This window comes from Adiantum capillus-veneris, chromosome 26 (assembly GCF_014529385.1).
Source record: "Adiantum capillus-veneris isolate H3 chromosome 26, ASM1452938v2, whole genome shotgun sequence".
Taxonomy (NCBI): Eukaryota; Viridiplantae; Streptophyta; class Polypodiopsida; order Polypodiales; family Pteridaceae; genus Adiantum; species Adiantum capillus-veneris.
This window is the reverse complement of record NC_140956.1, coordinates 58485189-58512358: the sequence shown is the minus strand read 5'-3', so window position 1 is coordinate 58512358 and position 27170 is coordinate 58485189. Positions and strand designations below refer to the sequence as shown.

General features: G+C 40.0%; 1 long non-coding RNA gene across 1 annotated transcript; it reads left to right on the top strand.

The window, feature by feature from the left end:
• The first annotated feature begins 430 nt into the window (after positions 1–430).
• On the top strand, positions 431–25952 carry LOC147423522 (uncharacterized). The gene is made up of 4 exons (XR_015186599.1): positions 431–1064; positions 1151–1260; positions 2249–2320; positions 25877–25952. It is a non-coding gene; the product is annotated as an uncharacterized LOC147423522 (long non-coding RNA).
• The last annotated feature ends 1218 nt before the right edge of the window (positions 25953–27170 follow it).

Genomic DNA, 27170 nt, shown 5'->3' with positions numbered 1-27170 from the left:
CAGAAGTCGCCTGCAAGCGTTCTACCTCTGTGGCAAGGCTCGCTTGCTCTGCCGGCGTAAGAGCAAGTCGAATGGTGGGCTCTGCGGGGTCGGGCGAGGGGGCTTCATTGGAGTCCCTCTGCGGTGGAGCATGAGCCGCCATTTGTGTCTGCTACTGGTAAAGAAAAGGCGGAGGATCGTCGACGAAAAAAGGGGGGGAAGACCTGTTGGACCGAGCACGTCAATGGTGCTGGCGACGCCCGTCAAGCAAGAATGGAGAGGGAGAAGGCTAACGGTAAAAAGCAAGCGAGGGGGGCGGACAGTGGGAGGGGGCGGGCTGGCGTGGTTGACTGCGGGAACTGCTTCGGGCTGGCTGGGCAGCAGGCAGCAACAGGGGGCAGCGCGAGGAGGGGGGGGGGGGGGGGGGGAGCGGCAGGGAGAGCTGGCTGAGCTGGGCAGCGGGCAGCTGCGGGCTGCCAGTGCAGCGGACAGCAGCAGGGGTAGCGCGAGGGGAAGGGGGCAGCGCGAGGTGGATAAGCGGGAGAGCAGCGCGAGGGAGTGAGGGAGGGCGATGGCGCAAGGGGGGAGAGGTGCGAGCAGCAGCGAGCCTTGGGCTACTCAGATGTTTATGCGCGTTTGCCAAGGCCTGGGGTTCACCATCTTGGCAATCTTCTTACCAAATACAGAGGATGAAAAATAATTAGGCTATGCAAGGTTGTGAGTAAGACTGTTTAAGTGTAAATATGGCCAGTGATGGGAGTATTTATTACTTGTGAAGAACTCACTCACCTACTGATTGGTGGTATTAATAGAACTAGCTCAAATTGGGATGCCCTTGAAGAGATTCGAGGATTTCACAGGTGAAGAGTAGTGGCCAAAAGCATTCAAAGGTGGTGGAAAGCATTCCAGGTCTACCATTACAAGAGAAAATATTCAAGAATACTAGTAGCTTTTGATGTATCAACAATGTGTTGGTTATCACGGGTATAAACATTCAGTAGAAATAAAACAGTACTCTACTATATGTGGGAAGCTGTAAGGATTGCTTTGGCTAGTGACAAATCACTTCTCCGTCACAAATGAAGGTAAGCTTACCTCTTTTCCTTTTGCGTCTTTGTGTAAAGTTCATGGCTTAGTGTTGCTGTGCTCACTTGTTTGCTGTCTCATCCAGATATCATTGATGAAAGCAGATTCAAACTGGGAGCTACCTTTCAACAGGTCTGAAATGCTGCTGTACATGTCAAATTGACAAGGAGAGCAACATCTGTACTGCCAAACCAGGTCAGGTTAACCTTACTAGAGGCCTGTGTAAAAACATCTTACTAAATCTTGTGCTAGATCGTAAAGTGTTCATGTAGTCTTGAAAGTGACATTGAGCTCTATCAATTTATGTTGGATATTGTCAATCCATGGTTGTGTCTATTGACTAGTCCCCACAATCCCCAAAATGCATATTGTCTGCTAGGCTTCTGCTAGGTTTCTTGTTTCTTTAGACAAAGCCTATTATGATTTCTTCAAAATGCGAAAACTCTAATAACCACACAAATTCTTTGAGAGGATATATGAAAATTATCTAGAGCCACAATGGAGACGTTCTTTTGTCTATAGTAGAATGTGTCGCTAGGCCTCAGTGAACTGCTATCATTCTTAGCTCTTTTGGTTTAGATAAGAGTGATAAAAGAGGGACACTCTCCTCTCATGTGTGGATGTTAGCCCACCCAAGTACTTCCAAAATGTGTTCCTAGCTTGCCATGTAGGATGCCCGATCAAAGAAGTAGGTTGTTTCCAAGCTTGTGGAGAATTTTCTTGGTAGCTTCCGACCCAATCTCAAAGAGGACCTGCATTTTCTGCATTGATCTCATAATATGTTTCAAGATGTTTTGATAGTGCCGATTGCCAGCAAAAGAGAGGTTTTCTTGGTAGTGTCTGACCTAACTCTCTCAATGAGACTACTCTATGCATCTCGCAAGGAGACAAGCCAGGGGGAGGATCATGACCATGATCATTGTGTGTCGGTGTGGTCGTGCAAACTGCATATGATTGCACTGAAGGGCAAGTCATTACACTGCATCATAATTGATGGGTGGCTTCTTGAGATTGCCTCCCATATTTGGAGTCACAAATTTTCACAGTGCCGTAGAGCTCCATCTTCCACAAATCTTCACCCTTGCTCCACACATGATCTTTTCATTCCAGGAATGTATGTTGTAGAATCTCTTTTTGGAATTAACAATATTTTCTTTTATCTTTTGTCCATGTTGCTCTATAGGTTTGAGGTTCTTGAATCAAGTCTTGTACTGCTTTATCCTTTGTGACTTCAAAGTTGACTTTGCATAGTCAGGTAAGCTTTTCTCATTTTTTTTGTTCATCTCTTTGTCTATACTGTTTAAGTAGTTTGTAAAATTTTCAACATATTAAATAAATATCTAACTACTCTTGCTTCGCGATCCTTGTTTGTGTCGGTGGTTTAGCCCCTCTACATTTTGTTAGGTCAAATTTTTCTGGCCTTATACATGATTTTGGAGCAAGTGACCAGTCTTGCTAAACCTTCACTTACATTGTGATTTATCTATCTTACCTTATGTCGAACGTTCATACATGAAATGTCCTAATTGCCTAGACTTGGTACAATGTTGGGCAAATGAATGCTCCTGGTTCGACCAAAAAACGCGTGCTTGACATATCAATGAATGAGATAGCTGTCATGCAAATTATGCCCAAAAGAGTGTCGCAATGTCCTCACTTTATGATGTGAAAGTCTTCCTTGCCATGGTACCCTTGACCAGTGATCATAAGAGCGTCAATGTGTTCACCTTTTCGAGTTTTCCCTATGTGTCACAAATTGATGACGTGGCAGTACTGCCCGGACACACAGCAGCAACAGATGACGTGGTAGACTCTACAACAGATTGATGACATGGCAGACCGTACAGACTATTCGAAAATTGCGTTGATTGACTGATGATGTGGTAGCTGTACGGACATCGGAAATTCACGTTGACATGTTGACGTGGCAGCTGTATTGAATTCCATATTTGCATTGGCCAGGGATATCATATTCATATTCCGAGAGACCTTAAAGATCTAGCCGATGAGAGAGAGAGAGATGACCTTAAAGATCACAAATTTCTTTACACTCAGAGGAGCAGTTGTAACAACAAATTTCAGATCTCACCCACACCAGAGGTATGTTGATTGATCAAGTAATTGATCTAGGAAAATCTAAGCGTCCATGACCATAGAGTGCCTCACAGCATCGACGCTCAACTTCCACACGCTGAGAGTCATTTGAAGCTCAAAAAATGTAAACTAAGAGTCGTGTATATTTAGTCAAAATCTAGGAGAGGGAGTCAACTTTAAGGCCTGAAGGGAGAGCTTTATACTATATACGGATATCCGTGATGGATTGGCCATACTACTTGATGCCTTCTTTTACATGGAGCCAAGAGAGTGTAGCAAAGTGTTTGTCTTTATTTTGTATATAATTACAAATATAGTCTCAATTTGTCACATGGTCATATAGCTTGATTGGGTGTGCCATCTTGAGCTATTGATTTTTACCTTTAGTTGTTCTAGCTATCCATATGGCTTGACCAGGTCTCTTGAGCTATTCATTCTTACCAAATGTGTAGTTGTGCCTCTTTTAACAAAAAAAAAAGTTGAAGTTTTTAAGACTGTTAGTTTTTTTTTCCATGTAGTTGTAAATTCTATAGTCTCAATTTTCCACATGATCATATGGCTCGATTGGGTGTGTTATCTTGAGCTATAGTTTCTTACCAAGACACGTTTAGTATACCTTGGGTCTATGTGTCACACATACACAATGTCTTTATTTCGTATGTAATTACAAATATAGTCTCAATTTGTCACATGGTCATATGGCTTGACAGGGTGTGTCATCTTGAGCTATCGATTTTTACCTTCAATTCTTTTAGCTATCCATATGGCTTGACCGGGTCTCTTGAGCTATCCATTCTTACCAAATGTGTAGTTGTGCCTCTTCTTACGACAAAAAGCGTTTTTAAGATTATTAGATTTTTTTCCATGTAGTTACAAATTCTATAGTGTCAATTTCTCACATGGTCATATGGCTTGATTGGGTGTGTTATCTTGAACTATAGTTTTTTGCCAAGACATGTCTAGTATACCTTGGGTCTATGTGTCACACATACACAATGTATTTATTTTGTATATAATTACAAATATAGTTTCAATTTGTCACATGGTCATATGGCTTGACCGGGTGTGCCATCTTGAGCTATCGTTTTTTACCTTCAGTTCTTCTAGCTATCCATATGGCTTGATCGGGTCTCTTGAGCTATCCATTATTACCAAATGTGTAGTTGTGTCTCTTTTTACGATAAAAAGGGTTAAAGTTTTTAAGATTGTTAGTTTTTTTTCCATGTAGTTACAAATTCTATAGTCTCAATTTTCCACATGGTCATATAGCTTGATTGGGTGTGTTATCTTGAGCTATAGTTTCTTGCCAAGACACGTCTAACATACCTTGGGTCTATGTGTCACACATACACAATGTCTTTATTTTGTATATAATTACAAATATAGTCTCAATTTGTCACATGGACATATGGCTTGACTGGGTGTGCTATCTTGAGGTAACAATTTTCGCCTTCAGCTCTTCTAGCTTTCAAAGTGAAATATGGTATACCACATTAGGTTAATGCAGGAGCTTTGATATGATAGTTTGAAATAGAACAAAAAATGTCTAGATATATGTAGGTTGACTTGATAGTTTGAAATGGAATAAAAAATATCTAGATATATGAGTTTACAAGGCAAATGCTATTTGTTTTTTGACAAATTACATTGAAACAATTGGTTTAATATTAAATTAGTATTCCTTATATTTGTTGCTTTTTCATGGTTTGTTTTCTTAACATCTATTGCAAATGAAAACACACTACAATGTAGACTTCTATTCATTTGCAGTTCAACATGTATTTTTGCAAAAGCATGTGCTTCCAAAATTGTTATGTTACTAGTATACATAAAATACTGGGTCATTACATTCCATACGAAATCCGTATGAGGGGGGATGGCTCATTGCGAGAACGTCTGTATCTTATCCGTATTTAGGGGGGTAGGTTAGCATGTATGATACCGTACATAGGGGGGTTTCTCATTTTGATGCACGCAGGTGACATCCCCCCATTACTAATAGTGAATCCCCCGGGCCATGTGTGGCTCTTTTTGAGCGGCTTGGCTTATCATAGTGCGAACAACATTTTGCAAATCAGGGCAAGTCTTGTCATAGAATGTAGTAGACAACTGATGTTGAGCTGCAATGGTGGAAGCCATCAACAACAATGGTTGAGCAGGAGTAGTAGTGTGGGTGCGTGAAAAATCAGCAAGTAGGGGAGGAGGGCAATTTTATAGGAAATTACACGCAATAGCTATTGATAGTGGAGCAACTTCCATGAGATTCTAAGAGACTAGGCTAGACTCGCTAGTGGATGAATTTGCAAGATTGCAATGTCAGTTTGGTGTTGGTCTTTCTCCAAAAGTTCATGCTCCCTCTCTCCCCACCTGTGAGTCAAGATTGTAATGTTTTTCCCTCCTTTGAATACATTCTTGCACTTTCTAAAAAACAAATTTCATGCTCCCCCACCACCAGCTTTGAAGGTGCCCCCACTTCTTGCTTTTTTTCTCCTTTTGACGTATGCATGCCAAAAATTTCAACTCCAATGCTACCTCTACTCATTGGCATATAAACTCTCTCTCTCTCTCTCTCTCTCTCTCTCTCTCTCTCTCTTCGTGTGTGTGTGTGTGTGCGCGTGTGCACGTGTGTGTCATCTGCGTGTGTGCACGTGTGTGCAAGTGTGCGTGTGCATGTGTGTGCGCGTGCATGCACGTCTTAATTTTGAAAGCCCAAGAGATACTTCAATATCATTTATTCACTCTATGCTCGTGTATGGGTAGAAATAGCTGCTGATTCGTAAGAAATGGTTTAGCTACCATGTGATGGCCTAAGGAAAGGACAATAATTACATGCTCATGAAAATTCTATGACCATGTAGGACTATTGGTGTATTTCATTTTCTACAAAGCACTCATATGTATGTAGAGTCCGCAATTCAAATTGTTTGTCCAAACAATCGTCTAGAAGGTGCTGGAAGCATTTCAATAGGTCGTTAACGGCTTGTTTTGAAGGTTTCAATCACGAAAGAAAAGCAAGACTTAAGCTTATCTCAGAATGAAACCCTCCATTTGGAATGTAGTTTTATTGATTAGAGAAGCTTTAAAAGTAGCAAGCTGTATCTAGGCCATGTCATCCAAGGTTATATGGATAAAGTTTGGAATACCGCCATTTGAATTGGGGGGTCTTGTGAATAGATATCTTAGACAATGTTGTAAAAACAATTGAGGTGAAGCATAGGTTTTGGGATCTGATAGTTCACAACATGCTAGGCTTCATTAAGGGCGGGTCTACCTTAGCACCTCTACAAACATGAGAAGAGATCAATGCATGGACCTTTGTTTTAATAGTGTGCTCTATTATACATGCATGCAACTCTGTGTGTGTGTGTGTGTGTGTGTGTGTGTGTGTGTGTGTGTGTGAGAGAGAGAGAGAGAGAGAGAGAGAGAGAGAGAGAGCAAATACGAATTAGAGGGGATGTTTTAGTGGTCAATGCTATTCATACTGGGGATGTTTTAGTATTTGATCAATGCTATTCATACTAGATATAGTTTGTTGTCTTATGGATAACTTAAAACTTGCACTTCCTTTTAAAGATGAATCTGGGAAAAGATTACATGAAATACTGAAAGAATGTGATTATTAAAAAACGACCTATAGAAAGATAATTTACAAATTAAAATTACCACTTTTTAAATTTTGGATCTAGGGAGATGATTATATAAAAGTGACATATGAAAAAATAATTTGTTAGAGAACTTATTAATTTTATTGATCAAAGAACAATGCTTGAATGCACCATCAAGTCTCTAAAGCTTGCTATACGTGATTAACAGATGCAAAAAATGTACACACCAGAATGAAGACTTACATCGCATTGGATTACTTTGCACTACTTTTAAATTTTTCTTTGAGTTGAAGGTTGCAATCTTAAAGAATCTAATGAAATATGTGATAGTTGAAGTATCCCTATGCAATATTCAGAACTAATTACAGACGATGCTTTTTTTAAAGTTACATTTTAGTCTAATAAGAGAGTGCTGACTGAAACAAGAGTGTTGAAGCTTACATTCCCTCAACCATAGACATGTATGCATGTCACATTTAATTGTTTGGTAATTGAATGAATCCACAATCTAGTGTAGACTTTTTCTCATGCCACAATGATATTTTAAGATATTTTTAGTATAATGTGTGTTAAAAAGCTCAAAAATAAAATTTCAATTAAAAAAGATAAAAAACAAAAGCTCGCAAATATAAAATCCCCATTCACATGTGGTGGAAGACTGGTGGCCCAATATAGGTATTGTGACACATACCATGCTTTGAATAGGTTATGGCTTTTAACCCTAGTAGTCCGAGTCATCACACTTCTAAATAATAGGAAACAAAGGTTTATGGGCATTTTGTTACTCATTGCTTGTACTAGAAGCATACTAAATAATCCGTTTGAAACATACATTGGGTTATCTTTTAGACTAATAGCCTCTAAAGCAAACATGTAAACTACTCTATTTTCCAGGGCAAACACTGGTATTGGCGTCTTGTCCTTTGCTTATTTCTCATTTGAGGCATCTCATTTATAACATTGTTGATCATCTCAGTGTTGCAAGGCTGTGTGTTCTAGTTAAATGGTAATCTAAAAATGTGTGAAATGATCATAGCCATGATTTGGAGGTTTTTTCCATTGACTACTACTCTGCTTGTCTCAGAATCAAGTGTATTAACAATCTCTTCAATTATGTTGGAGCTTATGGGCAATTTAGGAGCTTCCAATAAAAGCATCATACTCCAATTTTGAAGGATCCTTCTTTTCCTATTCTAAAACATATTTGAAAATGGGTTGATATGGCACAGTGATTTGAGGCTTTGTGGGTACTAGCTCCTACTTAAGGTCACTTATGGCATGATTCTACTCATCAAGTGCTACCTACAAGGCTTATGTAGAGATTGCACTACGTTTCACCCTTTTTGAACCATGTGGCAATGTTTGAGTGGATAAGGCGATCTCATTTGATCGCGAAGGTGAAGGAAACCATGAGTGCACAGGCATTTACATGCATGTAGTAGCCGAAGATGAAGAAATTACAATAGGGAGTTGTGCATCAAGAAGCTTTATAAGCACATAGGGTTAAGGAATGCTCATGGGGTTGTGCACTCTCCTCATAGTTATTCTACTTTGAGCCATGAATGCTCCACTCTTTGTGTTCCTTAAGAGTATAGTATTCATTATTAAGGTGCCATACATGCATTTGGTCTTGATTTATAATGATTACTAGTGGGCTACCAAAAAAAATATGCTCTTTAATACACTCTTAGTGACAGATATGAACTTTAGATGCCTTTTGACCATCTGATAATTGAGCCTAGAGTCTGATAGACCCTCAGATGATCCCCCACCTAATTGTCATCAGCTATTCTAACCCCTTCTGGTTTGATAAGAATTGATCTAGTGGAAGATCTTAGTAATCAAATGACTCATTGTCTTGAGTATCTAGTGTTGGAAGTTTTGCTAGTTTGGAATAGTATAGCTTAATCTTTGCCCCATTGTATACCCCTGGTAGCATCAGTCCAAAAAATTCCTTAAGTCTAACTATATCATTAGAGGACACCCAATCTACTTCATATAGTCTTGACCATGCAATCTTCAAATTGGGCTTCTTCAAGCCTAACTTTGATTGATAGATAAAAACCAATTCACCATTTTGAACTCCCTAACCTTCAACTTAGTATCATGCTAGTGTTTCTTATGTTGATGGATTACTTCCTATTCCAATATTGCACTTTGTCTAATCTCATCCAACTTTAATAGCTCATCCAATATCTTCTTTAATGTTGAATTGTAACCCATGTCATGCTTTATAGCCAATTTGACACTTGGGTCAACAAATTCTATGGGTACCACTGCTTCAATTCCATATACCATTCTGGATGGTGTCATCCTAGTTGTAATCTTATAGCCTGTTGTGTATTCCTAAAGGGCTATTTGAAGCTTCTCATCCCAAGTGCAGGTTTCTTTCTAGGCTATCCTAGTTAGAATGGTCTTGATAGTCTTACTGCCACTTTCAACTTTTCCAGTATTGCATCTAAAGTAGTATGAGGTAGACTTCCAACGCTTGATCAAGAAAATTTATATCCAAATTGAATTGTTTCATTGATGTAATGGGTCCTTTGTGTTACCATATACATGTGGTAGTGATGTGTGTGAACACACTAGGATCGCCAGGGTATTTTTTACCTCTTTAGGAGGTTTTTCCCCCCGAGCATTTCTCATCTTTTTGGGTAGTTTTCACATCAGGTGCAGCATTTACCATGGCTGACAACAGCACATATGTGTTCAAGATGTTTACTGTGCTGAGAACAGATTGGATGGGGACAATTATCCTATAAGGGCTTTCATGATGCAACATGTTCTTGTGTCAAAAGGCATTTGGAATATTGTGCAGGGCATTGATGTACGTCCTGGTTCCGAGGATGCAGGCGCTGTTGAGGATGTTGCAAGAATTGCTGTTATTAGAGTTGTTTGGCCTACGGCATAACAATCTCGTTGGGATGTAAAGGATGCACATGCTCATGCATTGATTGTGTTATCTGTGAAGCACACCATTGTTCCTCACATTCGTTCAGTAAAATCTGCAAAACAGGCTTGGGATATTTGACTGGTCTTTATGCAAGTCGCAATGAGGCTAAAATTTGCTTTGCTGCGTAAAGAGTTGGAGTCAAAGATTATGCATGAGGAAGACGATATGGACACTTTCCTTGCTGTTGTCAAGGATATCAATGAGCATCTTATTTCTGCAGGTGAAGTCATTTCCGACAGTTCCCTTGTGCAGACTGTTCTTGATGCCTTACCAGTCTTTTGCTAGTACTTGGAGACTTATGACCCAAAGAAATCTTGAAGTTGTCAAGTTTGATGCATTATGCACATTGTTGTTGCAAGAGTCACTATGTATGCAACATTTATGTATGCAACACGAGGTCGGATATTCTGTTTGCAGTCTCACAGGTCAGCAGATTTATGCATAGCCCATGGTCTAAGCATTGGCAGGCTGTCAAGAGGAGTTTTCGCTATCTTAGTGGCAGTTTACATCTTGGCTTGTTTTATCCCAAGGGGGGATCATTGCCGCTAGAATTACATGCTTTTTCAGACGTAGATTGGGATGGTTGTTTTGACATGAGAGTGTCCACAAGTGGTTTTTGTTTCATGCTTGGTAGTTCATGTATATCATGGTTGAGAAAGAAGCAACCTATTGTGGCCACTTTGAGTTGTGAGGCTGAGTATAGGGCAGTCTTCACAGCTACGGTTGAGTGTGTATGGCTCACATGCCTTATGGCTGATTTGGGTGTTGGACAGGACACTACCAACACTCTCTACACTGACAGCCAGAGCGCATTGGCAGTTGCAAGGAATCTAGTTTTTCATACTCACACAAAGCATATTGAGGTGCATTAACACTATGTCAAGGAGAGGCTCTCAGCAGGAGAGATCAACTTGGCTTATGTGCCAACACAGGACAACCTTGCAGATCTTTTCACAAAGGCATTGTCTCGTGAGAAGCTTGAAGCTTTCCGCAAAGCTTTGGGCTTACTTGTCAGGACAAGGGTCCTGTACCCTAAGAACTAGGATAGTCATGGACTACGGCCAAGGGTTGGGCTAGGCAGTGTGGACAGGGGATCCGTCTAGGGCAAGGGGCTAGGAGCCCGCCTATATAAAGGAGAACTAGGTGTGGAGGTTAATTGTACACTACTTGCATTGGAGTGAGAAGGATCCCTCTTTTGAACATGGCTCCACACTTTGGAGCATGTTTCATCTTTCTCATATTTGCCCTTGAGAGATTCTAAAAATTCACTACGAAGTTCCGTGAACAAGAGCGAATTGATCTCTGGCATTCGACTGAGAACGTCTGCCACTACATTGTATCGGCCTTTGCGATACCTTAACTTGGCGTCATATTCCTAAAGAATCTTGGCCCACCTGGCTTTTTGACCCTTTAAATCTATTTGTTGTGTAAACCATTTGATGCTTTCATGGTCAAACACAATCTCGAATTGAGCACCATACAGATAGTGCCGCCATGTCTTTAAGGCAGACACTATTGCATAGAGTTCGCGTTCGTAAGTAGAATAATTCTGTTGAGCTGCATCCAGCTTCTTACTTTCAAATGCAATTGGCTGTCCGTCTTGTAACAGAACTGCTCCAATAGCACGATCACTGGCATCCGTTTCCAAAACGAATGGTTTCAAAGGATCTACAATAGCTAGTATAGGAGCTGCAGCTAATGCGTCTTTGAGTGTGTCAAAACTGTGATGTTGAGCGGAACCCCACTGAAAAGCCTTACCTTTGCCTTTTAGTTGGTCCGTTATAGGTACAACAATGTGAGCATAGTTTTTAACGAACCTTCGATAAAAACCTGCAAAGCCTAAAAAGATCTGTAATTCTTCCTGATTTTTAGGAGGTGGCCATTTCCGTATGGTATCCACTTTGGATTGATCCATGTATAGGCCATTAGCTGAAATAACATTCCCTAAATAATGAATTTCCTCCTTGAGGAAATCACATTTAGATTCCTTGGCATACAACTTGTTTGCACGTAACAACTCAAACACCTGCCTGAGATGTTGTAAGTGCTCTTCTTCAGAAGCACTATAAACTAGAATGTCATCGAGAAACACAATGACAAATTTGCCCAAATATGGTTTCAAGACACTATCCATAAGTGTCATGAATGTCGCGGGCGTATTGGTTAACCCAAAGGGCATCACCAAAAACTCGTAATGTTCAAACCGTGTTCGGAATGCAGTCTTAGGTATATCGGCAAGCCGAATACGGACTTGGTGATATCCTGACCGCAAGTCGATTTTCGTGAAAATGCGAGCATGAGTTATCTTATTAAATAACTCATCTACCCTTGGCAATGGATCTTTGTTTTTAACTGTAACCGCATTAAAGCCCCGGTAGTCTACGCACATACGCATACTGCCGTCTTTTTTCTTCACCAAAAGGATAGGCGAAGCCCATGGTGAAGAATTGGGTTGTATAAACCCTCTGCTAAGGTAGTCATCAAGCTGACGTTCCACCTCAGTAGCCTCTGAGTAACTCATACGGTAAGGTGGTTTACTAACAGGTTTACAGCCTGCACCCACGTCGATGCCATGTTGCACAAAGCGTGTCGGTGGTAAACCTGATGGCAAATATATTTCAAAGTGTGGAGCCATGTTCAAAAGAGGGATCCTTCTCACTCCAATGCAGGTAGTGTACAGTTAACCTCCACACCTAGTTCTCCTTTATCAAGTGATGAACTACAGCAATGGAAGCATTTTACCATCGACAATGGGTACCTACTCCACAAGGGAGAGTTTGTGTACCAACGGACACAGACATTCGACGCCAAATTCTTTATGAATGTCATGATAGTCCAAGTGCAGGGCACCCGGGGATTAGAAAAACTTATTCTCTCGTACAACAATAGTTTTACTGGCCAGGTCTACATGGCTTTGTTCAAGCTTATGTATTGCATTGCCAAAAATGTCAAGTTAACAAAGCAGAGCGCTTGAAAGCAGGAGGACTCTTACATCCTTTGGAAATTCCCAATGGAAAATGGGAAAGTATTTCCATGGATTTCATTGTAGGTTTACCAACCACTATACGAGGTCATGACTCAGTATGGGTGGTCGTTGACAGGTTGACTAAACTATGTAAGTTTATTCCGACCAAATCAACGGTTAAGACACCGGAACTAGCAAAGTTATTTGTGGACAATCTATACAAATTGTATGGGTTGCCAAGTAACATTGTTAGTGACCGTGACCCCAAGTTTAACATCCACTTCTGGAGAGCTGTATTTAAACGATTGGGTACACAACTCAACCTCAGTACCGCTGACCATCCAGAAACAGATGGTCAAACGGAATGGGTTAACCAGGTGCTAGAGGATATGCTAAGAGCATACGTCAGCAAAAACCAGACAGAATGGGAAGAATACTTAGCTATTGTCGAGTCTGCCTACAACAATTCTAAGCATGTCACAACAGGTTTCAGTCCTTTCATGCTCATGTACGGGTTTCAACCTAGGTCACCAGTTACGGTGGGGTTGGCAACCGAAAAACTCCAATAAGTTAAGGATTTTCTCCAAGACCACATGGATATGTTGAAACTTGCTCGTCAGAATGTCCGACAAGCACAGGATCGGTATAAGAAATACGCTGATGAGAAACATCGGCAAGTTACCTTCGACGAAGGGGAGGAAGTATTTTTACGTGTGCCAAAACATTCAGAAAGTCTGAAAACTGTACCGACATCTAAATTATCTCCCTGATATTGTGGGCCTTTCAAAATACTCAAGCGAGTTGGTGATCGTGCCTACAAACTACTACTACCATCACATTCTCGCATTCATCCGGTGTTTCATGTAAGCCGTCTACGAAAGCGGTTACATGGGGACGACAACGTCATTAACCAACAAGTTTTGGTCAATTACATTGAACCTCCTACTTTACCGCATGAACCTGAACGTTTTATGGATTATCATGAGTTGCGTACAAAACATTACGTACGACAATAAGCCTTAATCAAGTGGAAAGATCGACCTGAAGAAGGTGCCACTTGGGAAAACATTAGTGTTCTTAAGAAGAAGTTTTCCACTTTTGTTTTCAAGGATGAAAACTCTTCTTTAAGGGGGGAGTAATGTCAGGACAAGGGTCCGTGTACCCTAAGAACTAGGATAGTCATGGACTACAGCCAAGGGTCGGGCTAGGCAGTGTGGATAGGGGATCCGTCTAGGGCAAGGGGCTAGGAGCCCGCCTATATAAAGGGAGGTTGGGAGGAGGATCTCAAGGTCTAGTTTCCCTAGTTCTTACATTACTCCCCTTTGTGAACTGATCATGTCCTCAGGGCATGGCACTTCCCTTTACTCATGTGCCAGCTCTCATTCACTGCATCACTCCAAGGGGGATTTGTTACCATATACATGTGGTAGTGATGTGTGTGAACACACTAGGACCACCGGGGGATTTTTTCCCACTTTAGGAGGTTTTTCCCCCGAGCATTGTATATACGTCCATCACTCTAGGGCTATCTATCTTTCCATTGCAGACTAAGTAACACACTCTCTATTGTGTGCCTTGAGCTTCCTTTGTCTTCTCCAAGTTGTGTGCGTTTCTCTGCACCCCTAATTCCAACACTTTCATACGAAACTATCTCAATTGGCAGACTCCATATCAACACACAATGTTGTTGGGTAATGCTTTATCTTCCACCCATTTGCTCACATAACATGTAGCCATGACTACATGCTTATTCTTTCTGGGGGTGGCCTTCTTGAATGGTCCCATAAAATCTAGACCCCATTTTATGAAGATTGAAAGTCTTGGAGGTTGATACGACGTCGAGTCCTCTTAGCTTCCTTGATCTCCTTTGCCTTCTTTTCTCGTCCATGGTCACTTTGTGATGTAACTCCTTCTTTCTCCTTAGCCATCAACCGATAAAAACTCAAATACACAAGTCACCTTGAATTCACCAAATCGTATTGCACAAATGGAAGGACGAAGATTTGAACGTCGAATCACGCCTTTGATGCACCAAACCTCAATTTATTGATGATGAAGGAGCATATACAATAGTGGTTTTGAGATTTGTGGAACTCACGCTCTCTCACTTGCAATGTGTAGCTTGAAGGCTTCTCTCACACCAAGAGTGAAGCTCACAAGTGGTTGCTACACCTAAGTCTCTCCTCACGCATAGAGTGTTGGGGTGCTATGTGAGATGTTGGAGGTTGTTTTACAAGAAGGAGAGGGGCCTATTTATAGGTTGGAGACCCCTCATAAAGATTATTGGAAATCCTAATTTACAAGCTAACAAATCAGGATTATGATTTTTTTGAACATCAAAACATTGCGGGCCTTCTTTGTCTGCTTGAGTCATGGGTGTGGGCTCAAAAGAGAGCATTATTGATGGTGAATAAGGTGAAAGTAGAGTTTTAAGGAAAAGGAGAGAGAGAGGGAGAGAGAGAGAGAGTTACTTTGTACATGTCTTGAGGTGAGGTGTCTTTTATGGTTAGGTCAATGCTATTTTGTGTTAGTATGTTAGTGGTTAGTGTTAGTAATCACTAGAAAGTTAATGTTACATTTACAATGGGTAGAATGAGGTGGTTGATTGAAGTAAGATGGTTGAATGAAGTGAGCAAATCCTTGTGATGGTGAAGCTTGAAGAAGTTCTGGACTTACTTGTGTAGGTTCTCAAAATGACTATCGATCTTCTTCTTCGTCTTCCCTTCTTTACGCCACCGTCGCCAAGGTTGATTATCGTGATGAAAATGGTAATTCCGTTGATGAGATCTCTTGATTTGCAGAGGTTAAGCATGGTACACATGCTGAATTTATGTATATATATAAGGGTTAAGATGGAATTGTACTTTGGAGATAATAGAGAGAGGCATAGAGATGGTGTATGTACATGGAGGGCTCATATGAGAGCTATAGGAGTAAGTGGGGAGGTTAATGGTGAAGAAGGTGAGAGAAACCATTGAAGGTTCAGGTTTGAGTGAGGGATTGAGAGGAATGTGTGTGTTTGTGTGTGTGTGTGTGTGTGTATGTAGAAGTGTGGAAAGAGGTGAGAGAAGACTATGGGCTACTTGTGAGAAAAGTGGGCAGACTGGGGTCCACTCAAAAAATCATAGCTCTCCGCTGGTAGCTCCAAAAATCATGAAAACATTTGAGGTGATTATTCAGAGCGTGGGCTACATTTTCTCTTTTGACCACCGCTCCAAATTCGGAGTGGAGATGGATATTAAAAATCCCACCAAAAGACATGTTTTTTATGCCTGCAAAAGTCTTTTAGTGGCCCCCTCCTTTGTTGAATTTGTACAATGCATCCAAGAGTGAGCCCCTCCTTTGTCATATTATAATACAAAGCATCCAAGTTGCCCTTGACCCATGCATGGAGGAGGATTATTGGTGAATAAAGAAATATATACATGGTGGGACTAGTGTATGGACTATTCATGGACTTTAGCTCAATGAGCACATGGTGTTAGAATAATGAGTAAAAATAATAATAAAAATATGGAGGAGTTATGGATATGGAAAGATATTGGAATCATATGATATGGTCCCTCCTTGAATTATTTTGGGTGAAAGAGGAAAAGGTATGCAAGTAAATAATATAATAAACGTAACCAATGAGTAGAAATCAATTTTTTGTTTTCACGAGGGTGAGGGTGAAAATGTGGGAGTGATTTGTATAAAGGAAAAATATGAGGTTAGAGTATGTACATATTGGCAAAAAATATAATTATGGTGTAAGAGGATGAAAGAAGGTGTACATAGGTTTAATAAAACACACACCTAAGTAGAAAGATTTAAATAAAATACCAAAATAATAATAAAAAATTCATATATTTCTAGGCCATATATACAATGAAATATTTACACACAAAGAGGTCATTATATACTTTTATTTTTATTTTTTTATTTTTTATTTTGGCTCAACTAGCCCAGTGACTAGCTAGCTGAGGGTTTTTAAGAAGATATGGGAAAAGCCTCCTAACTCACACACGCCTATGTACAATGAAATGGTAGGGATAGCCATAGCGTTTGGGTGAATTTGGTAGGGTGGAGTAACTTACTATGGCAATTATGGAGAGCCGAAAAACGGCTATCACCACTATACTTTGTTATTTGAAGATTCCATATAGCAAAGCATGGGGATTCTACAACCAAGAGAGAAGCACTCAAAATGGTTTTTAGTGCAACAAAATTCATGTATTATCTGTTGGTGGGGAAGTTATTTGACTTTTATGTGGACGATCATGCGTTTCTCTTTGTAATTTACAAAGTGATGATTCAAGGATGATTAATCAGATGGATGATGTTTGGGTTGGAATTTGAATTTAATATTTTCCATAAACTGAGAAAAAATCACTGCGGTGCTGATTCCCTATCCCATAACACCGAGGGTATTTTAGCTACATCATTAAGAGATGAACCAATGGATACTAACCTTTTCCAATCAATGATAATGAATGGGCCATATCCAGAATGGCAAGATCTATATGATTTCTCTAGTATGGAGGTCTTCCAAAGGATTGGTCCCATTCCAATAAACACCCTCATCATCAAAAGCTTGAAATATACAATTATAATTGGATCCTTGTATAGACTGGGAATTGATGGAGTCTTGAAGAGGTGTGTACGAATGCAGGGTAGAATGCAAGTAATCACTGAGGCTCATCGTGGAAGCTCAAGATGACATTTTTTCACTACTATTAATTATAAAAATACATTACAAGCAGGGTTTTGGTGGCAAAGCATGATGTCAGATATCATAGCCTTTTACAAAACATGTGATATTGGCTAGACAATGGGAAGACCCATTACATTCGACGCGATAGATTTGACCACAATACAATTTGAAGAGTAGATTCTAAATATCCAACCTCCGACAAGTTTGGATCTTATTTGCAAAAAATTTACCGATCCCCACTTTTTGAAAGCTATGCTACATCAACAATTCTTACAAGGCCCATTTTTGAGTCCAAATTTTTCCTAATGCAAAATGGGACGCCACCTGCAAGTGGACAACTTTGATAAGACCCCTATATATGACTCATATTAGGGAATATGACCCCCTTTTCTATGCTTAAACGACAATCAATGAAGAAAACTATCATACCCCTATCTTACATATAAATTTTAGGTCTCACATGATCTAACTAAGTAACACTAGTCAAAGGGTGTGTAGCATAGTGACTAGCAATGTACTAGGAACCACTTCTGTTGATAATTAGATGTACCCTCAATGTGTCTTAATTTGACTTTCAAACTATGTGCTCGATCAGCCTGCACTTTGGCTACTCGTCCAATTCTGACTCATCCAAAGCTGGTGTAAATCAACCCTTGACCTACTCCAAATCAGTTCTTATCTATGACGGCTTGCTGCAAAATTTGATGTGTGACCTGATAAAAAACTTCCCTAAAATCAATCCAAGTTCTAGTGCACACCAGTGACCAATCATATACAAGTAATCAACCCGAGTAAGGTCCCCCCCCCCCCCCCCCCCCCCCCTCTTATTTTTAAGCTTGGGAGATAAATTATTGGGGACCTTCACCTAACTTATACGCTTATGTAACTTGTAAAAAAAAGCCCTCCCCTGTACTTACGTGGTGCCGTAAGTTTTCCATGGTGAATTCCTCGAGGGCTGCATTTAGTGTGCTTTTCACACTCTCTAGTGTAGTCTTCCTTGCAGCCAGCATCTGCTCCACTTCTATCACAATTTGGAGGTTAACAGAGCTGCAATTCAGAATTGACTGAGGGCCCAAACTACAGGAAACAGAAGCTATCCCCCCATGGTCAATGAGAGACTTCAGAGTGGATTGTGTGGTCCGAGTTACCTGTTGACTGTTCTCATTGCAGTCAATCCTTTTCTTGAGCTTTTTGGTCATCTCTCTAAGAGCTTCTTGCAATGATCTAGGACCTTCTCACCAAAAATAGCCCATGCAACCTTTCGCTAACTCGTTGGACTCTACATGGCAGTTGGGACTCTCTCATATAACTTGTGCATGATTTCTTTGTTGGTTGGTATGTGTTGATATGCTTTGTGAAACAATAACGTGCAATCTCTGCCTGTTTAGGTTGCACCATATGCAAGAAGATATTGGTACCCTTCTCCCTTTCCTTTGTGAAGACTGCCAGTCAATCCTCATATGCCACATCCTCATTAGACAAATGTTGGTATAGCATGTCTTTGAAACTCAAATTGTACTCCTTATGTAGGTCATGTTGTGTAAAGAAATAGCTCAAAGACCTTATACTCAAATTGCAAGTTGACAAGGAAAAGGATGAGCAAATAATGCAGACACAACAAAAGAAACTTGAGAAATTGAAGGGAAAAAACATAGCCTTGGAAAAAGAAAAATCCCAGTTCACAAGCACTATAACACTGAATAGGTTTTGATAAATCTAAAAGCTGTGGCATTGAGAAGTCTGTAGGCAGCACACAACACTCTGAAGTGATATATATATTAGATAAATATATTTATCAATCTTTGGGTGATAAATATATTCATCAATATTTGGTTGACATATCTGATTGGGATTGAAATTTAATATTGAAGACCTCTAGAATCTAGTAGGTTCTATCAAGTCTGATTTGGAAGAGAAAACAAAGGAGTTTATAGTTGCTCTAGTAAATCAAGTGTTCATGGAATACCTCACACATAAAGAAGATGATGAGAAAGATGAGGATGAGGAATTGATCTGGACAAGAAGGATGGAGGAGGGACAATTGATTGAAGAGATGATGATGATGATGACCAACCTTCATCACCAACACCTAGGTCAACCAAGGAGTGGAAAACAAATTGAGGTGCATAGGGGGACTAATGGAATGGATGGTCAATTTGTAAAGCACACCCAACAATAGACTGACCAAACCCAATCTGATCAGACTCGTCAATGAACACAACAAGGCGAAAATGAGCAACAACAATCTCAAGGGTTGATTTAGATTCACACAGATTTTGATTATCCTACTTAATGTTTAAGTCTGAACAACAAGTTGACAAGGGAAAAGTCACTTCAAATTTAGAAGTATATGAATGATGATCATGATGCATAGTCGGACCTGGAAAGATTCCAAATGTTTTATGTGGGAGCCAGATGAATGATTAATCAATGGAAGATGGTCAGCTACCATGATGAGGTCACTTGCGAGCTTCCTCCTTATCCCAACACAATTTAACTATTAGATCAAGTGCTAGAATATATGTTTACTCTTAATGATGTATTGGTTAACCCTCAAGCACAATAGTTGCTTACATGAATGTTCAAAGCTTAGGGCTACTTCTTGAGATGTTATGGGAAATCGACCTTCATACTAATGTATGAAGGATATCAGAGTAGAGATGCAAGCATTACTCACTAAATATAGGTTGCTCACAGGATCTTAGATCAGAAGGTAAAGCTCTTACGAGAGAATAATGCATCCAACAGCAGGGGACCAAAGACAAGGATGACCCTAAGGGAGCACGACAAAACTTTAAAAAGTCTATTTCATTTGGTCAGGATTTTTTAAAAGATGCTGATGTAGGAGAACCAAGTTGTCCTAAATTTCATAGAGCTGGTGCCTGACTCTCCAATTCTCATGTATGCCTTATCCATGAATGATTATGAGCTACCAAGATTTTACCATGCATTATATCCAAAATATAAGGAACCAACAGATCGACAAAGGTATCGCATCATGTCAAAAGCATATCTGAAATATTAGAATATTCCAAAATCCAAAGAAAGGGGGAAGAGGAATGTAGATGGTGAAAATAGGCCTTAATCGGGTGCTAGTACACTTACTAGGATCTACAATTACCAGTTGGCAGTTATAAGATAGATTTTTTCTCACAATTGTACAATGTACAATTAGTCAAAGCCCAATCTGAGTACTTATAAATACGACACATTACTTCATTTTGTGGGCGAGTCACTTCATGTCTAGAGTTACCCTTTATAATCACTAAGAATTTGCTTTGAGCATCATTTAGCTCTTTTGTAGCTTTATCTAGTGTCAATTGTACATTTCCAACATGTGAATACATATCAATTCTAGTATCTTGTCTTTATATTTCCATTTTAACGTTTCTATGGTTTGTCTGCTATCTAAAGTATGTAGCTAAAATCTAAACATCTCATCTAATCTAAATGCATATTAGGTCCAATATCTTCTCTTCATATTTCCGTTTCAGTCTTTGTCTTGTTTGTCTCCTATCTAAAGTCTGTACCTAATGTCTAAAGAGGAATCCCAATCTCCGAGCAAGTGTTTCCGAGCTAATACAAAATCGAGCGACATCTAGCAAAGCACCTTGAACATATCCATGTTGTAAAATTGATGCAAATCATGATCAAGCAAGAAAGCATATTCAAAAGTACATTTTTACGATTTTTAACTTCACATATGCATCTTCTCCATCATCTATGTTTACGGCCTCCAAACATCACTTGTGCTTCCAAAATGTCAATGGACGCCAATATACATGGTCTCCCATAGGCCATCTATGGTCAACTTTCCAAAAATCAAAAGTCACGTAATGGTTTTGAAGAGTCAACTGTCCAAAAACCAGATGGATCTTTTGGTGTGTCAATTGATTAATATCCCTCTCTCTCTCTCTCTCTCTCTCTCTCTCTCTCTCTGCCTCCCCATAGTCAAAGACTCAAATGTCATTTGCATTGATGATAGACACATGCGAGTATGAATGTAAAATCCCTACAAAATTCAAGTCCTAAAAAATATCGCTTAGTTCTTGGATATCTTTGTGGTCTTGCTAAACGCGACTATAACTTGAGCAGCTTCAACACTAATAGCTCTTCCCTTCTTGCAACCTTCCTCTAACAAATAGCCTTTCCTTGGGCTCTCTGATATTCAAATTGAATTGAAAATGTATTCTTGCGTGCCTTTTTAGCCTTTGATGTGTGGATACTCTCCACAAAGAAGTCAACGTAGAACGCGCATGCATCTCAGCCACAAGACCTTGGATGGAACCACACTTCATCCTTGGCTTATAGTAAATATTGGCTAGATTCCAAATTACAAAACCATCTTTGATGATCTTGGTGATGTTCTGCCATACTGAAAGTGAATTGGCCAAGGAAATCTCATTGACCTCATTGGGATTGGGCCATCACACATTTGAGAATGCTGGCTACCGGGCACTTCTGCAGCTTGAGAGAAACCATGGACTTCACGTGAGGTGACACTCACTATTTGCGCCCCCCTCTCTCTCTCTCTCTCTCTCTCTCTCTCTCTCTCTCTCTCTCTCTGTCTCTCTCTCTGTGTGAATGGACACATACTTAGGCCCTGGCTCTAATTCTATCGATACAGAGTACGTGGAATGCAGCTTGACAATGGGGACCACTAGAATGGTATAACCTCTCTATCACACAAGTGTGGTAGATTCGTTATGCCATTTCCCTCTTGAGTAACAGGTCTTAAGTTCAACTCTCCTCGTCGGATAGATCTTTAAGGTCACTCAGGATAGTTTCCTACGACGTTAAAATTCTTGTGTGTGTGGGTGTGCTAATAAAGAGGAAAATGGTATAATCTTTCTATCAGCGAAGTGCGGTAGATTGGTTATGCCATTTCCCTCTTGAATAAGAGGTCTTGAGTTCAACTCTCCTCGTCGGATAGATCTTTAAGGTCTCTTGGGATAGTTTCCTACGAAGTTAAAATTCTCTCCTTGTTCTTCTTCTTCTTCTTCCTCTCTCTCTCTCTCTCTAACTCTGACTTCATGCCACTTATCACTAATTATATAAGTATTTTTTATGGTCTGATTTAATGGGTTTTTTCCCCACTTATATCATTGTTACTATTCCAGGGTTTATTTTTATGCAACGCAAAGCTCTGTGTGTGTGTGTGTGAGAGAGAAAATATACCGACTGAAGTTGAAGCTGGAGGCAAAGATGGGCCACCCATTAGGTGGGTAAGTACACCCCAGCCTTCACCTTGCGGGTTAGAGCCACCAAGTGTTCTGGTAATGGAGATGTCCTTAAGTTGCTCTCTCTTCTTGGCAACGGTAAACTGAACTTTGACAATTTTTGTAGAGGAAGATATACTTCATCGACAAAAAGAATGCAACTTACATGGTCATGTGGGGAAAGGAGGGTAATCATGAGCTGAGATTGAAGCTTGAGGGCAATCTTCTCGTCATCATCAGCAGAAGGCCAATCAAGCTGGATTCTGTACTTGCAAAGAGTAGTGGGATCTGCTCTTGAAGTAATTGAAGCTGCAGTGGATGGAAATGTTGATACTGATGATGCGGATAAAGTGGATGATGGCGGTGGAAGAGGAGGCGGTAATGGAAAGCTTGGGTTGCTTGAGTTTATAGGCTGCCCATTTTTTAAGAGGATGGGGAGCGCAAGCTCCGTCGTCACAGGCCCCCTTTAATGCTCACTCTCGCCATAGCCAAGAACAAGATGGAACAGATTGATATGGAGCCGTCGCTCGATAATGGCCACGGCTCCATCTGCTCTAGACATTATGCACGGGAGAGAGACAGAAAGAGAGAGAGGAGAAGAAGAAGAAGAAGAAGAAGGACGAGAGAGAGAGAGAGAGAGAGAGAGAGAGAGAGAGAGAGAGAGAGAGAGAGAGAGAGAGAGAGAGAGAGAGAGAGAGAGAGAGAGAGAGAGAGAGAGAGAGAGAGAGAGAAAAGCAGCCTTTCATCGTTGCACTGTAGCATGGGAATAGGCAAGAAAAAGCAGTGACATGAAACTACTTGTAGCCATCCACGACGGCGTGGATGGCTACAAGCAGTTCATTTTTGGGATAATTACCAAAATACCCCTTTAATTTGTGGAAATTCCCAAAATACCTTTTAAATTTAAAAAAATCCAAGTGCCACAATGGTACATACTGGCTCCACTGATATTATATTCATCGGATACTCCTCAGATTCCAGTTCTGAGTTGAGATCTCTCTCATTGTAAAAGACGGATGAGGAGTTCGAACGCACGACATAATTATGGTATGACCTCACAATGTTCTCGTAGCCAACATAGCATGCAGTAGGTGTTGTGATGTTGAGCACAATTCCCTGCATATAAAAAATAGCATGAATCTCCTGCGCCCCCATAGCTGCCAGTTCCCTGCGCGATAGGATGCAGAGCAGTTGCAGCATGTGGCTGGAGCATGAGTAGCCGAATTCGCCTCGCATCTCCCCCCTCGCTCAGATGTTTGTCTGCAAACTTCGACACCTCCCATTCAGCTTCGAAACGGATCTCGCGTGATTCTATCATTTTTTTCGATTTTCCCCAGCTAAGTACCCCGTACTTTGTCATAAATTCCCAAAATGCCTTTCAAATTTTCCAAAATTCCCAAAATACCCCTAGTTGTTTGAGTAAATTTATCCGAAGATTAAAAAATTTGTAGCTTTTCATAAGAAGATTGATTGTCTATCAATACAAGATACTTAAACTAGAATTTGAGCTAGTTATGTAGGTTTTGGAGATGAATTGCTTCATTATTTTGAGATATAATTGTCTTTTTTTGGGAGGTAATTTGTGACAAATTACATGCTAAGCACTAAAAACGGATCTCCATTGTCAAAAAAGAATAAAGATTAGGAAATCATGAACAATCCAACTAAAATAGATACAAGGGTATTTTGAGAATTTTTGAAATTTGAGGTGTATTTTGGGACTTTCTAGAAATTAGAGGGTATTTTGGTGATTTTCCCTTCATTTTTTGAACGATCGTGCCAATGTTTGCAAGCGTGACGGGTAAAGATTTCCATTCCACGCCGGTGCGGATGGCTATAGGCAATTCCATTATGCACCAAATAATTTCCTTGTTACATGTGGCGCTCATACAAGGCAGATGAAACAACCCCGCTAGCTACCTATAGAAACTCATAGGTAAAGATTTCCATTAGAAACTTGCATGTAGCCATTCGCACCGGTTTAGATGGCTACATACACTTCCATTATGTACCAAATAACTTTCTTGTCACATGTGGGTACTCTTACAAGGCAAGTTGAACACCCTAGCTAACACACATAGACAATGAGCCGAAGAAAATGAAGGTCTCATCTGACTATAAAGTGTTCATGATGCCTCCTCGTGATCTAAAGTTCAAGACATTTAAGTGTCATTCTTGCCTCTAATAAAAGGAATGTCTTTTTCTTCTCGAGGAGGTTGCCCTGAACAACAAACGTCTCTTGCAATGTAGCTTCTTGCCACAAGTTGTGCACAAACATCAAATTGCGCATGCCCAAGGAGCAAACATATGTGACACGACCCACAATCTTTCATTCACATCATTTGAATGATGATAGATGTCTTGTTGCTATTCTAATGTACTTGCTTACTAAGACTTTATTTGTACCCCACAATGTCAACTTAGTTGATGGCTAGAGACACAACCATTGCAAGCATCATTGCGAGCACTTACACTAAATAAATAGCAATAGAGGGATATTAATCAATTGACACACCAAAAGCTACAAATTAGACCTAATTTTAATGACTTAAGTTGACCTTGTATGGCATGCTTTTCTCACAAAGAATTTCATGTAGCCATCCATGTTGCCAAATCCTCTCCATCCAAAAACCAAAGCTAGTGCTTATGGATTTCCCTTTTTTTCCACCTTTCATTGCATGTACCCATCCGTCTTGGCACGCATACCTACAAGTAATAGAAAGAGATGATTTTTTTTTGGGTTATGGAGTTCATATGTGCATGTAGGTTGTTGCATGCCTAACAATATTCTGGGGTTAAGCTCTGAAAAATTTGTATTTTAATTGAATAGCTCACTTTCATGTTGGCTTAGATAAGTTGATGGTCAACTCAAATCCAATATGGATTGATGCTAAAACAGCATTGGAGCTTAAGCTCATGTATAAACCTCCATTGCAAGCCTTGGCCAAAAACATATTTTATAACTTGGATGCTAATAATAGGACTATTTCTCGGTGAACAATGATTACAAAAAGCTTCTCTAGTATTATGGATGGAAAAAATGGAGGGTGATTTCTATCATTATAATTGACCCAAAAAAGTGCCCAAAATTGCAATTCTTTTATTTTGCAATGCATGAACTTTTGAGTTGATATGTCACATTAAATTTTGATGGTTTTTTGAAAAGAATATAGCGATCAGTAACTATTTATATTGATATTGATGCTCTATGCTATAGCATAAGCACATAGGCTCTCATTTTCATGCATGTGCAAGATGAGCTTATAAATTTCTTGCATATAGGTGTCGCAAATTATGAAGATTATGTGGGAAGCCTACTTGAGAAGGATCAAAAGCTAATAGCAAGAGCGGGTAAGAAATATTGTTGAGGCAGAGAGTCTTGGTATCCACTTACTTATCCTTAAAAGTAGAAATTCAAAATCAAGCGGTATCCACTCATCCAACTAGACGCATCTCTCTCTCTCTCTCTCTCTCTCTCTCTCTCTCACACACACACACACACACACACACACACACACACACACACACACACACACACACACACACACACACACACACACACACATTGCTCGCTTGATTTTCTCCTTGCTCGAAAATATTCGCATGCCATACGGTAGGACTCATGTCTAAACATCTTATCTAATTTGTAGCCGGTCCAAACATCTAATTAACTCCAAGTCTCTAGCCTAGAATAGCAAATAGACGTGACCAACTCATTCCACTGATACTAAACAGATCTTGCAGCTCAAGCACCCACTTTCTTAAATTCCTCCATGGCTTTAGATCAAGCACCACTTCAGGCAACATATTGTTAAATGTGAGCATATAAAACTTGCAAATGCACTTTAAACTTGTGGCATGCAAACACTAGGTTTATCACCAACTGCTCAGCTTCTGCGTATGACCTTTGTAACATTTGATGGCCTAGTAACTTGTGTGTAGCAGAAAATAGCATGAACATAGTGAGCATTTCATTAGAATAGATTCCTAATGATAATAACAAGAGTGCTTGGGTGGAGAGAGCAACAAAAAGTATAACACCTAGTTAGATAGCACGAACAATACTTCAAAAGAGAGAGAAATTAAGCAATTGACAACAGTTGAGGACCACATTTTCATGGAGCCGGTCCCCCCTCCAAAAGGCTTTGTATTATGGTTTCTCCCATCAAGAGAGACATTTTACAATACAATTCTTTGTGTTCCTTCAATACTAGCTAGTGTAATGAAGATGGAAACTTCAAGCACTAAGCAATACACTTATCAAACACAACATCAATTCCCTCACGGTCTCAGACCCAAGACCTCACACACCTTTGAAGATGGTGAGAGCTAGCAGGGTATGAGAGTACATTGAGAGGAAGAAAGAGTAGTCTTACGAGAAAGATATACATCTCCTCACATAATCACTCATATTAGCATAGATTAGCTTAGTAATTAGCATGATAGAGGAGATGAGCATGCATTGAATCTTGGCTCTTGGTTGGATTTGCATCACAAAGCCAAGAGTTGTTGGTGTAGGACTCTCTTCTCACAAGCTTGGAGTAGGTGGTAAGCTTTCCATTAAAGCTTAACAAGG